The sequence below is a fragment of the Myotis brandtii genome, unplaced genomic scaffold (genome assembly GCF_000412655.1).
Source record: "Myotis brandtii unplaced genomic scaffold, ASM41265v1 scaffold374, whole genome shotgun sequence".
In the NCBI taxonomy this organism is placed as follows: Eukaryota; Metazoa; Chordata; class Mammalia; order Chiroptera; family Vespertilionidae; genus Myotis; species Myotis brandtii.
The window spans coordinates 5,097,290-5,109,544 of NW_005364372.1; the positions used below are offsets into that span (position 1 = coordinate 5,097,290).

The following is a 12,255-nucleotide window of genomic DNA, read 5'->3' on the forward strand; positions in this document are numbered from 1 at the left end:
GGGCAGCTCCTGCATTGAGCGTCTGCCCCCTGGTGGTCAGTGTGTGTCATAGTGACCAGTCATTCCCAGTTGTTCTGCTGTTAGGGTCAATTTGCATATTACCCTTTTATTATATAGGATAGAGGCCTGGTACATGGGTGGGGGCCGACTGGTTTGCCCTGAAGGGTGTCCCAGATCAGGGTGGAGGTCTCGCTGGGGTGCCTGGCCAGTCTGGGTGAGGGGCTGATGGCTGTTTGCAGGCTGGCCACGGAACCCCAGCCACCCAAGCTCCCAGTGGAGGCAGCTGGAAGCAGGTATCAGGGATTTATTTATCTTCTATAATTGAAACTTTGTTGCCTTGAACGGAGGCCACAGCCGGCCAGGGCAGGCGGGAAGCTTGGCTTCCTCCATTGCCAGGGCAACCAAGCCTCCTGCTTGTTCTAGCTCTGTGGCTGCCGGCCGCCATCTTGGTTGGGTTAATTTGCATATAGTCGCTCTGATTGGCTGGTGGGCGTGGTTTGGGGCATAGCGGAGGTGCAGTCAATTTGGATATTTCCCTTTTATTAGATTAGATGGATGCTTCAATTTGGTTGCTTAGGCTTTTATATACATAGTTCTCATGAGTGAGGATGACTTTGGTATCAGAAAACTATTAAATAAACTAGCATTGTGAGTGGACATTTTTCTCCATGTTTTTTATTCCTGAGTGGTTCCCAACCTGGTTAAGAACAAATGACAGGCTGGTCTCCCACTGTACTGTTCTCAGCCTTTGTAACATAAAAGTTGGGTGTGTGGTGCTTAATTTAGAATAAAGTCAGGTTAAAATCAGGTGAAGTCTAGCAATGCTACCAAGTGGAACTACTTGATATACTCAGGAAGACTTTGTATACTAATCCAGTAAAACCTGGCAATGAAGGTTGCTTATACAGACCACTTACAAGTAGGTTTGTCTGGAGGAAAATTAGCCAGGGGATGATGGTGGGTTGTTGGATGGATGGATGGATGGACACATTCTATATCTGATGACAGCACATACAGAAATAAAGGCATTCACTAAGAAAACTCAGAAAAAATAATAAAATAATCCACAGTTCTTCAAATATGTTTTTAAAATAGGAACAAAATTAACTACATGCTTGAAGTGCAAAAATTTAGAAATTTGTAGTTTTATTTTTTTAATGGTGTATTGGAAAGGGGATAATAATTTTAGTTTTAGACATGTTAAATTAGGATATGGCAGGAGATCTAAGAGAAGAACAACTGAAATTATAAATTACAATATTCATTAGAGATCGGGACTAGACACCAAGATTTGGGGATCATCAACATGGATGTGATCATTCAGGCCATCAACATCGATAAATGTGTTGAAAGAAAACAGTGAGAAAACCAGTGAGCAGGAAAGAGACGGAAGGATGAAGTGTAATTGGAGGGGTGGTCAGGATGTTTATTGTTTAGGATTATAGAATTCAAGTGATGAAGGAAGGGCAATAGCCAAACCTGTTTAATTTAATGACAAAGAAATCAAGGAGAAAATTAAGAAAAGACATTTAAATTTGTCTAGCAGAGAAGTCCCTGACACTTGGAATATTGGCTTATGGAAAACAGTCAAAAAAGCAAATTAAGGGGTGAGAGGTAAAGCTGGTAAAACATATAGGAGTCATTTAAGGACATAGGGGAAAGAAGGAAGGAAAGTAGTATAATAGCAGGAAATGTTAGGGGCATTAGGTTAACAAAATAAAGGGGCACTGATATAATAAAGAAGAATCTAATCTTCCTGAATTCTGAACTACTCCATCATAGCAAATTAGTAGCCTTGGGAGGCTCATTAACTCCACTAGGGAACTGGGGTATTGTTCCCTGCATTGTAGTTACAGCGCCTGACAAAGCGTAGAGGCTATTATTCATAGCTTTCGGAAAAGCACTTCCTATCACATTGGAGAGACTCCCTAGGAAATAACGATACCATTATAAGAAACAGAAGCAGCAGTGCCTGATTTTCTAGAAGAACACCATATTCGAAGATAACTGCAAATCCTTTAGGAAAAAGTTAATCTGCCAATATCAGATTTTAAATTGCTATGCCATTCCTGTCTCATCTCTACGTCGCAGTTTCTTCAACTGTAAAATAAAGAGCTTGAAGTGGATGATTAAAAGAAAACTTTTAGCTTTCAAAATCTATGTTCCCTGATCCTTTTCCTTCTCAGACACTATCACCTGTGAAGAACAAAAAGGTATCCATAATACAAAATTCACCGATGTAATTAAGAATGAACAGAGGAAGCTTCTCTCTTCTTTTTCTCTTCCTCCTTCTTTCCATTTTCCTTCATTTCACCCCCTTTAGTTTAAAAAAATGCATCTTAAAAACTTCATGCATTATGGATTTTATGAATGTTAAAAGGTATGAAAATTTATTCCAAGCAGTCACTGATTTTTTAAATATGTTTTACCTATCATGTAGCTCCTAGGATTCTTGTAAATAGCATTATTATTAGCCATAATACCAGAGAAGTAGTAATAAGTCCATTATTACCTACAGGAGTAGTTACCTACAAGAGCTAAAAATCTAATGTGGAATGCAAATGGCCATATTTATAACAACTTTCACACAGATGCTGATTTACAGCTTAAAATGTGCTTTCACCATTATTCTCATTTGACCCTGACAGCTGCCCTGTAACGTAAGCATGATCCCTCTGTAACTAACTCATAGGGACTGTGGGACAAGGGAGAGGCAGCAGCTGACCTTGGCCTGCACCTCTGGGAGGCCCTAGAGCCAGCACACCAGATGGACAGCTTTAGACCATCCCCAAACACCAACCACCTCCACCAGGGACACACTCAAGGGGCAGATTCAGTGGGCACCAGAGCCCTACTGAAGCCCTGCTCTGTGGGGTGGACCCCTGTACAGGTGATCCCCTGAGGTGGTCAGCGGTGGCAGCCAGTCCTCACAGCTGATGGGCTTCTAGTAAGGCCCCAGATGAGTTTCACTAGTGATGGGGAAATCCCAACTGATAGATGTTGAGAACTGGAACTGGACAAGAAAGTGTGAATTTCTCTTTCAGGAACATTAACTTCACGCTATGACTTGTAGAGCATCAAAGGGCCTCATAGTTCTCTGTTGTGTCTTAAAGCATGTCTCACCCTGATGGTTTTCTTAATAACTTCAGAAAAATTTGTTAGTGGGAGCCCAGACTGAGACCAACAACGAAGCTAAAATCTCTCAAACTGAAAGGGAATTGAGGGGGAGTTTTTTGTTTTTTTTTTATTGGCTCCAGAAATTGTGCCCCAAGAGAGCTGTGTCATTATCATAAACGTCTCTTATTTAGTTTTGGGTTTTTTTTGGGGGGAGGAATGTTAGTATGTTAGTTTTCTATAGCTGAGTGTATCAAATTACCAATGTCTCTTATTTAGTTTTGGGTTTTTTTGGGGGGAGGAATGTTAGTTTTCTATAGCTGAGTGTATCAAATTACCAAACTTTAATGGCTTAAACTATACAAATTTCATCTTATAGTTCTATAGGTTAGAAGTTCAACATGGGTTTCACTGGGCTAAAAATCAAGGTGTTAGCAGGGCTGCATTCCTTTCTAGCAGGGGTGGGGAACCTTTTTTCTGCCAAGGACCATTTGGATATTTATAATGTCATTTGTGGGCCATACAAAATTATGAACTTAAATATTAGCTATATTTGGTCAAACATTTAATTAACTCACCTCTAATTCCATGGCAGGGTCAGACCAAATAATTTCTTGGGCCTTATGTGGCCCACAGGCCCAATGTTCCCCATCCCTGCTTTCAAGGGAAGGATTTATTCCCTTGCCCTTTTCAGCTTTTAGACGCTGCTTAGATTCTTTGGTTCATGGCCCACTTCTTCCACCATTAAAGCCAGCAATGGTGAGTCAAATCTTTTTTGAGTAGCATCTTTCTGGCCATTATTCCATCATCATCATCTCTCTCTCTCTGACCAGAGCCAGGAAAGGTTCTCTGCTAAGGACTGGAATTAGATGGAATCCACCAAGAATCCGGAATCCAAAATAATCTTCCTATCTTAAATTCAGCTGGTGAACAACCTTAATTCCATCTGCAAGCTAATTCCCTTCTTCCATGTAACACAATATGTTCACAGGTTCCAGGAATTAGAGCATGGACAGTTTTGGGAGACCATTGTTCTGTCTACAATGGTTGATTAAAAATCAGGAGCTAAGAATCAAGAAGACATAGGCATTAGAGTGAAAAAATGGACCAGAAAAAAAAAATGGCAACAGGTTCTTGAGATCTTTCGTCAAAAGGAAAGCTGATAAAATGTTAAAGAAGAGGGGGGAAAAGTTCTTCTCAAATAAGAGCATGTTTATTTATTTTTTATTTATTTATTAGTATTTTATGTAAGTTGAGTTCAGGAAAAAAATAATATGTCTTACTTGTACATATTCTTTGGTGCTTTTGTGTGTTTTATGGTGCAGAGTGGACTAGCTTGTTCCTGTCTTGATGCCCAGTCTGCTAAAGAGATGCTCTGGTGGGACAGTAAAGGTTGGCCTTAGCAAGTTGTGGGCCAGGTTATCAGCACTCCATACTCTTGAATGGGACAGATGTCTCCCCAATATTATGCATTGTAGAATGTTTTCGAAAGTCACCTCAACCATTGAGATTGAAGATCTTTCTACTCCCTGTACCTTTGTGGGTGTGAAGTATAGAGCTTAAGCTATAGGAATATGTATGTTATAGACCAAAGCCATGGGCATAAGGTGTGGCTTTGTGGGGACAGGTATCTTCAGAATGTGATGGTAGTTATGTCTGAGTACCTGGGTGGTAATGACATGCCTCTAGTGGAGTACTAGAGTTAAAATGGGTAAAGCTGTATCTGAGGTGTGGACATGGCATAGTAGCCAGGGGCTGGGTCCTCTGCTCTGCCTGTTATCTTAGGTACTGGAACAAACACTCATTCAGGTTTGCCATGAAGGGGATTCTACCCCATTTTGATTGGCAGACCTACACTCAAAATCCCTCAACGGGTGACATTGTGTGGGTCCATAGGAATCAAAACTAAAGCAAGCCCTAGAACTGAAGAAGATTCCTGGAGGCCACTGGGCATGCTGTAGTTTGTGGCTTGATTGTAAGGAGGGTTACTGTTTCCAGGAAAAGAAATGGGGCAAATAAAGCAGGAAGCAACCATATACTCACTAACAGAAATATTTATAATTTCACAACCGATATGGCCATATCATCTAAATAGCAACCCTGACTTTGGTTTAGCCAAATCCATGGGAAGTTTTTCTTTTCAGTTCTCAAAACCCAAAAGATACTCACATAATTCTCTCCCAGGCAAAGAGGAACTTCCCATTATATCTATCCTTCTAAGGGATGCTACCCCTGGTGACTCTAAAAGAATTTGCTATTCTTATTGCATAGAGAATGATCCCTTTTCTCACTAAAGAGAAAAAATACATACATTTAATTTTTTTGTAGTGGTATATATCCTTTTATATCATGTTCATCTAAATATTTCATGAGATTCTATTGGATTCAAATTGTATTTACCAGCTGATTCCAAACTCTCAAAACCTTCTAAAGACTGTAGCTTCAAAAAGTAGCATGGGGTAATATTACCATCCAGTTTTCAAAACTTTTATTTTAATTGCTATGACCATGTCTAGCATATTTATTTATGCTAAATTGACTGATATTCCCCCAAAGTTAAATAATAGCTTGCAAGTAAACTTGATTTCCCTATTTCAAAAATAACAATAACACATCATTATTCATAGCTATTGTCATATCTGCCAGTTGATAAAGTAGGAGAATATTGTGAAAATCAGTGACAAATTCCAAGAAGCCATTAGGAATTAGAGAAAAGATTGAGGAAAAGAGGAGTTGAATAAAAGTATAAGAAAGCATTTACAATGGCTTTCCTGTAAGCCCTTTGAAGTTATTATTCATTCAGTAATAGATTTTTATTGGAGCTACTAAAGCAGTCATCAAAGTACATACTGGAAATACAAATAGGACAGGCAAAGATTATTTTAAAAGATATTCGGTCACTTGATGAACAGTTATTGATATAAGTGATAATAATAATGGTAGGAATGAAAAGGCTCAGCAGAGGAAATGACTAGTCAAGGTCTCGTGGATTTAATATTTGCACTATTTTACGCCCACATCCTCTTTCTAAAGATATATAATCTTCTGCCAGGGCTGGTGTATTAGTTATTAAGATTGAAATGTCTAGACTAGATTGACATTCTCAAGGTTCTTGGCAGAATGATTCACTTGGGTATGAAACCACATACCCCCAAAACAATCACACTTTGGAGTCCAAGGTGATATCTGGTATTTCTCGACATTTGCAATTTTAGAAGTGAGTAACCACAGAATGGCAAGTTGCTCTACATGGTAATCTGATAAAAACCGTCAAGGAAGAGGCAGAGAAATTAAAATGAGTTTATGTCTCTATCTTCTAGTTCAAACGTCCTTTCCCACTGATATGACTAGTACTTGTAGTCAAAACAGTGTCTATCACTTTTTAAATGATTAAGTCACACAGTTGAATTTTTGGTTCACTGACTCTGAAGTTTGCAGTGTTTAACCTCAAATTTAAATTTTTTCCCCTGCCAAAAATATAGCTGTAGTTTAAGTGTTTAAAAACAACTGGAGTGGAACTACCAACTACTAAAATGAGTTCAGAAAAAATGAAAGATACATTACTATAAACACGCCTAAAGTTTTTTTCACTATCAAAAAAAAAAACACCTCAATAGGTAAATATAATCAAATACTATTAGGAAAATAAAAGGCATCCTTTTAATTTCGCAGATAACACCAGGCAGTGTTCTATAAAAGGGTATGATATGAATTATACATGGTGGAACCAGCATCTTGGAAGGCAAATATTTGAATTAAAATCACCATTGTGAATTGAAGTGCAATAAAGAAAATACATAAACACAATGGAGCTCAAAGAGGTATTTAAATGCTAGTATATATGGTACAGAAGTTTTACAAACCCAGTTAGCTTTTATCTAAGATGCAGAAATTAATATGAACAACTTAGTAAGTAAAAGTAAACATTATGTTTTTATATCATCAGAAAACTAAGAAGTTAGTTACCCAGAAAAAAATAAATATAAGCATGGAAAAAATAATGAAAAGAGAAGGCGAGGAAAATATTATAATGATGATGTATATCATTATACATTTGTCTAAACCCATAGAAAGTACAATACCAAGAGTGAATTCTAATGTAAACTATGAACTTTGGGTGGTTATGATGTGTTAATGTAGGTTTAGCCTCAATAAAAAAAATGTACCATCCTAGAGAGTGAGGTATGAGGTTGATAAAGGGGGGAGGGGGAGGCATACGTGGAGGCAGAGGGGTTATATGGGAAATCTCTGTACTTCTTTTTAATTTTTTATAAACCTAAAACTGCTCTAAAATATAAAGTATTAAAAAAAGGGCATTAAAAGTTTAGAAATCAAACAAACTTCTGTTTTCTCTTAAGAAAAATGTCATAAAGCACAGAAGCACTATTAGAGAAAGACTAGCATTACTGGATATAAGATTTTGAGAAATGCAATGTGCTTATGATTTTTTCATTTCCCTGTGAATGGTTGTTTCCTTAGACACACTTGTGAATTTAGGGGAAATGAGGAGATTTGCAGTAGAAAGGCAAAGAAAAAAGAAAGATACTAGTATTCCCAAAGGCAATAAGCAGGCAGACATTAGATTGAAAGCTAGACTTCGAAATGATTTTCTAAACGCTTATATTTTTCCCTTGAAAACTTTTAGAAACTGGCCTACCAGTTTAAAAAAAAAAATTTCTAGTCAGAAAGAAAGAGGAAGAAGGAAAGTCTTACCCTTTTGGTTCCAAGGGTTGATGGGAAGAGAAAGAGAGGGGCAGGTAGAGGAAGCCAGAAAGAAACTCATGTCTATGTCTCCCCTTTCCAGGCTGAAGTGCTACTGGGGAAAGGTGTGTGACAGGGGATGAGATGCTCTCAAAAGTCTCCTGTCAATCTGGGCCCGACATAGCAGGTAAATGTGGTGCTGATGAGTGATTAGGCAGAGAGAACACCTGAGTTTGGCTTTCTTCTACATCTGCTTCCCGAGTGTCAGAGTGTCATAAATAGGATCTACAAGTGCCTGTCTTTCCTAAGGGGGAATGCGGAAGAAAGTTGAGAGTTAGGCTGTGGGCTGCTCCGTGGAGCTGCGAGGCCAACCAAGGCTCAGTAGCTGTGTAATCTAGTGCCGAAGCTTACTGGGGGGCTGAGTCAGCAGGAAGATGACTGTGCCCTGACCAAGTCCAGCGTGTTCAGGCCCTGAGTTCCCCAGCTCACGCTCGCACAGCAGATGCCTGCACTGCTCAGATGCTCTGGGTGTCCTTCCATTGGCCCAGGAGGCAGCCCAGGCCAGCACTCTCCACAGAGTTCTGAGAGTTTTCAGAGGCGACCCTGCCCACAGCCTCTAACGAGGTCAAATCAATCACGTGCCTCAAAGCGGCAAAAACCATTTCTGAAAAGGATGAATAAGAGAGCCTCTAAGATCCCGCTCATTTTTACCAAAGATTAATATGTTAGTGGATTTAGCTTTTCTTTTTGTATGAGATCAAATTTCAGACTTTTCTTCTTTTATCCCCTACGTTTTAGGTTTATATCATCAAGATGATCTGTTGTTAAAGAGAAGTGAAGAGGCTATATTTTCTTTTCAAACCTGAGTGAGGATGTGAATAAATTGGCAATTCTATTTCATGCATTTTATGATTCTTTACTTCCTCAGAGCTTTCTAATCTTTTTCTGGAGATGCAGATTTTCTTTGTTCATTTTCCAAATAAAAATCTCCTTTCTTGGCTCCCCTGACGTCGACCTCCTTAGTCTTTGCCTATATATCCAGATGTCTCATTTCACATATTTTTGTCCCCAGATCTTTAAACTCAGCCACTTCTCAAGGCTCAAATTTTGGCACCACATCCTGATTTATTCTGCATGAAGTATTGTTTCATGGAAAAAAATTTGATATACAGCATAAACTATTTTATAAATAGTTTTAAATATTTTATAAATAACTATTTTATAAATAACTGTGTTATGACCAATGTATTTTATTGCTTATAATTTTGCATTGAATAATTGTTCCACTGTTGTCCTTAAATGAGTTCATGTCTTTATAGTTGACCTATATTGACCATATCTAATTCTTTCAAGAACAGTGACTGTCATCAACAGGATCCTGCATAATCAAAGGTATTTATTAGAAAACTGAACTGCTTTGCTTATGATGAATAGACCAAGAAGACATTCGAGAGAAATCAAGAAAATATTTTTCTTTAAAATAAAAAGAAACAAAATATAAGAAACAAGTGGTTAGCAGCTAATTTCATGGTAAAGCAGTAAGAAATACTGCTTCTTAAAGAAAGACAATGGACAAATAAGAAATTGTCTTTCCAACTAGCCAGGTCCAATTTTAAGTTTCTATGTCCACTTTCTTTCTTCCAAATGAATGGAGCATTTGAGAAAAATTATAATAAAACAATGGTTTGCAAAGCCCAGTTGAGAAAGAAAATTCCATTTTAAGAACTACAAATCAATGTGTTTTAATGTAAGCAGCATTGACTGGCCCTGTACTATATGATAGATAAATACAAAGAGGAAAACAGCATGAGCTTGTCCTCAAAGAGCTTTCAGTTTAACGGGGAGGACTAGGCAGAAACTAAGGCTAGACAGAAGTACAAAAAAGAGGAAACGTATTTTTAGGCAATGGGGAAGGCTTCTGTCAGGAAATGTCCAATGAGTTGGACTCTGTAGACAGACAGACTTTGGGAAATATTCTGAGCAGAGAGCATAGATGCAAAGGCATTTCCATAAAGCTTATTCCCTACCTTTTTGCTTTTATGAATAATAATTAACTGTGATATTAAAATAATCCTTTTAACTGTCATACAAAGGTATCAACATTATTTATCAACACATGTGATGTTTAAAGTAAAAACACAGAAAATGTAACTTGATAGTGTTAATAAAAGGCTAATATCCAAATCGACTGAATGGCGGAACAACCGGTCGCTGTGATGAGCACTGACCACCAGGGGGCAGACGCTCAATGCAGGAGTTGCCCTCTGGTGGTCAGTGCGCTCCCACAAGGGGGAGCACCGCTCAGCCAGAAGCCAGAAGCCGGGCTCACAGCTGGTGAGTGCAGAAAATGGCAGGAGCCTCTCCCGCCTCCTCAGCAGAGCTAAGGATGTCCGACTGACAGCTTAGGCCCACTCCCTGAGGGCTTCTGGACTGTGAGAGGGCACAGGCTGGGCTGAGGGACCCCTCCCCCTGCCGAGTGCATGAATTTCATGCACTGGGCCTCTAGTTAAGAAATAATTAACCATTTTAAAGTGTACCATTCAGTGGAACTTAGTGCATTCACAGTGTTGTGCTACCATCACCTCTCTTTTCTCATTCCCAAAGCCATTATTAGCAGGAGCCCTGTTTACTAGGAGTCTTCTTTCTCAGTTTTCACGCCATAAATTTGGGCATTTGAAAATAAGGCTGGGAAACTGGAAAAATAACTTATTTAGAAGACATCCACCAGTAATTCAAGAAACTGAGGATATATAAGATAAAATGCTATAAAATTATAGTCCTTTCAGTATTATATTTCTATTAAAACTATTCAAAGGCAAAATTATTTTTTTCAGTATTTTTTATTTATAACATAAATATCCTATATAATAAAAGCCCAGTGACTGAACAGTGGAACTAGAATGACCAGTTGACCTGTAGCTATGATGCACACTGACCACCAGGGGGCAGACGCTCAACACTGGAGCTGCCCCCTGGTGGTCAATGCGCTCCCACAGTGGGAGCACCACTGGGCTGTATGGGATGAGTGGTGGTCCCACAGCAGGCTGATCCCTGCAGGCCACGCCCCCCCCCCACCTGTGCATGAATCCTGTGTACTGGGCCTCTAGTTATCAAATAACGTGGCATATTACAGGTGCACCAACTGCCTGAGTCATAAATATTTTTTTAAGTGGGTATCTGCTTTAAAGTTAATTTTAAATGTCTTTTTAGGACCTTTGGGAAAGATAGTATCTTGAATGTAAGTCCAATTGAAAACTGTCTCAAAATAAAAGGAAATATAAGAATAGATGAGAGTATTTTTTTCTTGGTGTACTGGTGAAAATTGGGGAAGAAATAATGCGTTCTGTCAGGAGAAGCTCTGATGTCCATGAATTTTATTTAGTGGTTTCTATTTATTTCCAGAGTCACCACACCTGGTCTACAGCAGCAAAGGGGACCCCAGCCAGATGTTTCCAAGCTGTCCCTTGGCCTTCCCAAATTAGGCTTCTGCCAGAATTTCCCCTTCCCCAGCAAGGTCATACCACTTCTTAGGAAGGAATTGTGTATTGGTTTTTTATGCCTTCCTCTAGGCTGGCTTCTGCATTATTTTTAGAAGCTTCATCGAGGAAAACCTGAATAGCTTACCTGGACAGATGTATTATTGTTAGATCATGTGGTAAGAACTCAGAATATCATTGCTTCCTTTGACTATCTATAAGGGAATAAGATTAGGGTTCCCTATTGTTTCAAATCCTCCTCCACCCTGCATTTTGCCCCTCGCACCTAGGTTGTTTCTTTCTCTGCCTCTGGCTGGTCCCTGACCAGTCACACCACGCTGCTGAAATCTACCAGTCCATGTCGACCATGATCTCTTAATGTCTAAAAGAATTGGAGACTTTGGGATACTTATCCTACCTGATGCCTCAGCATCGTCTAGTGACGCTGTGGGCAAATCTCTTCTCCTTGAACTCTCTTCTCTCTTGGCTTCTTTGATGCCATGCTCTGTTCTTACCTCTGCTTTTCCTTCTGTTCTTGGACTTTCTTCTACCCATCCCCAAAGAATTCTTTCCTCATATGTACATACTCTTCCACACAGTGGGTTTTCTCTTCCCATTGATGTAGCTTTTGACACAAGTCTGACTCTTTACTCCAGGTTTCTCTTCTATACCACCACATCCACAGGTTCAGGGCCTCCTGGGAATTACCACTTGAAAGTCCCATAAGCACCTCTCATTCAAACTCTTAAATCTAAAGTTTTTTGCTGCATCTTATTTCCTACTTCGGACTCTGAGTCGGGAATTAGGGGTTACTATACATAAGCTACAGTTGACAAAGTCAATAGAAATTACTAATGCCTAACAAGATATGGATATTTCTGTCATGAGCATGCATTGTTTGTATAATTAATAAGCCAAAATGTCCTTGATAAACTCATCATTCTCAGCTATCAATTTTATACAT

The 12,255-nt window shown here is 39.1% G+C and overlaps 1 long non-coding RNA gene across 1 annotated transcript in view; it reads left to right on the forward strand.

The window, feature by feature from the left end:
• The window catches only part of LOC106727147, a 28,796-nt gene extending 19,786 nt beyond the window's left edge, over positions 1 to 9,010 (forward strand). The window contains exons 4-5 of the long non-coding RNA XR_001363304.1: positions 7,919 to 8,002; positions 8,614 to 9,010. This is a non-coding gene — a long non-coding RNA (uncharacterized LOC106727147). The remainder of the gene's footprint in view (positions 1 to 7,918; positions 8,003 to 8,613) is intronic.
• The last annotated feature ends 3,245 nt before the right edge of the window (positions 9,011 to 12,255 follow it).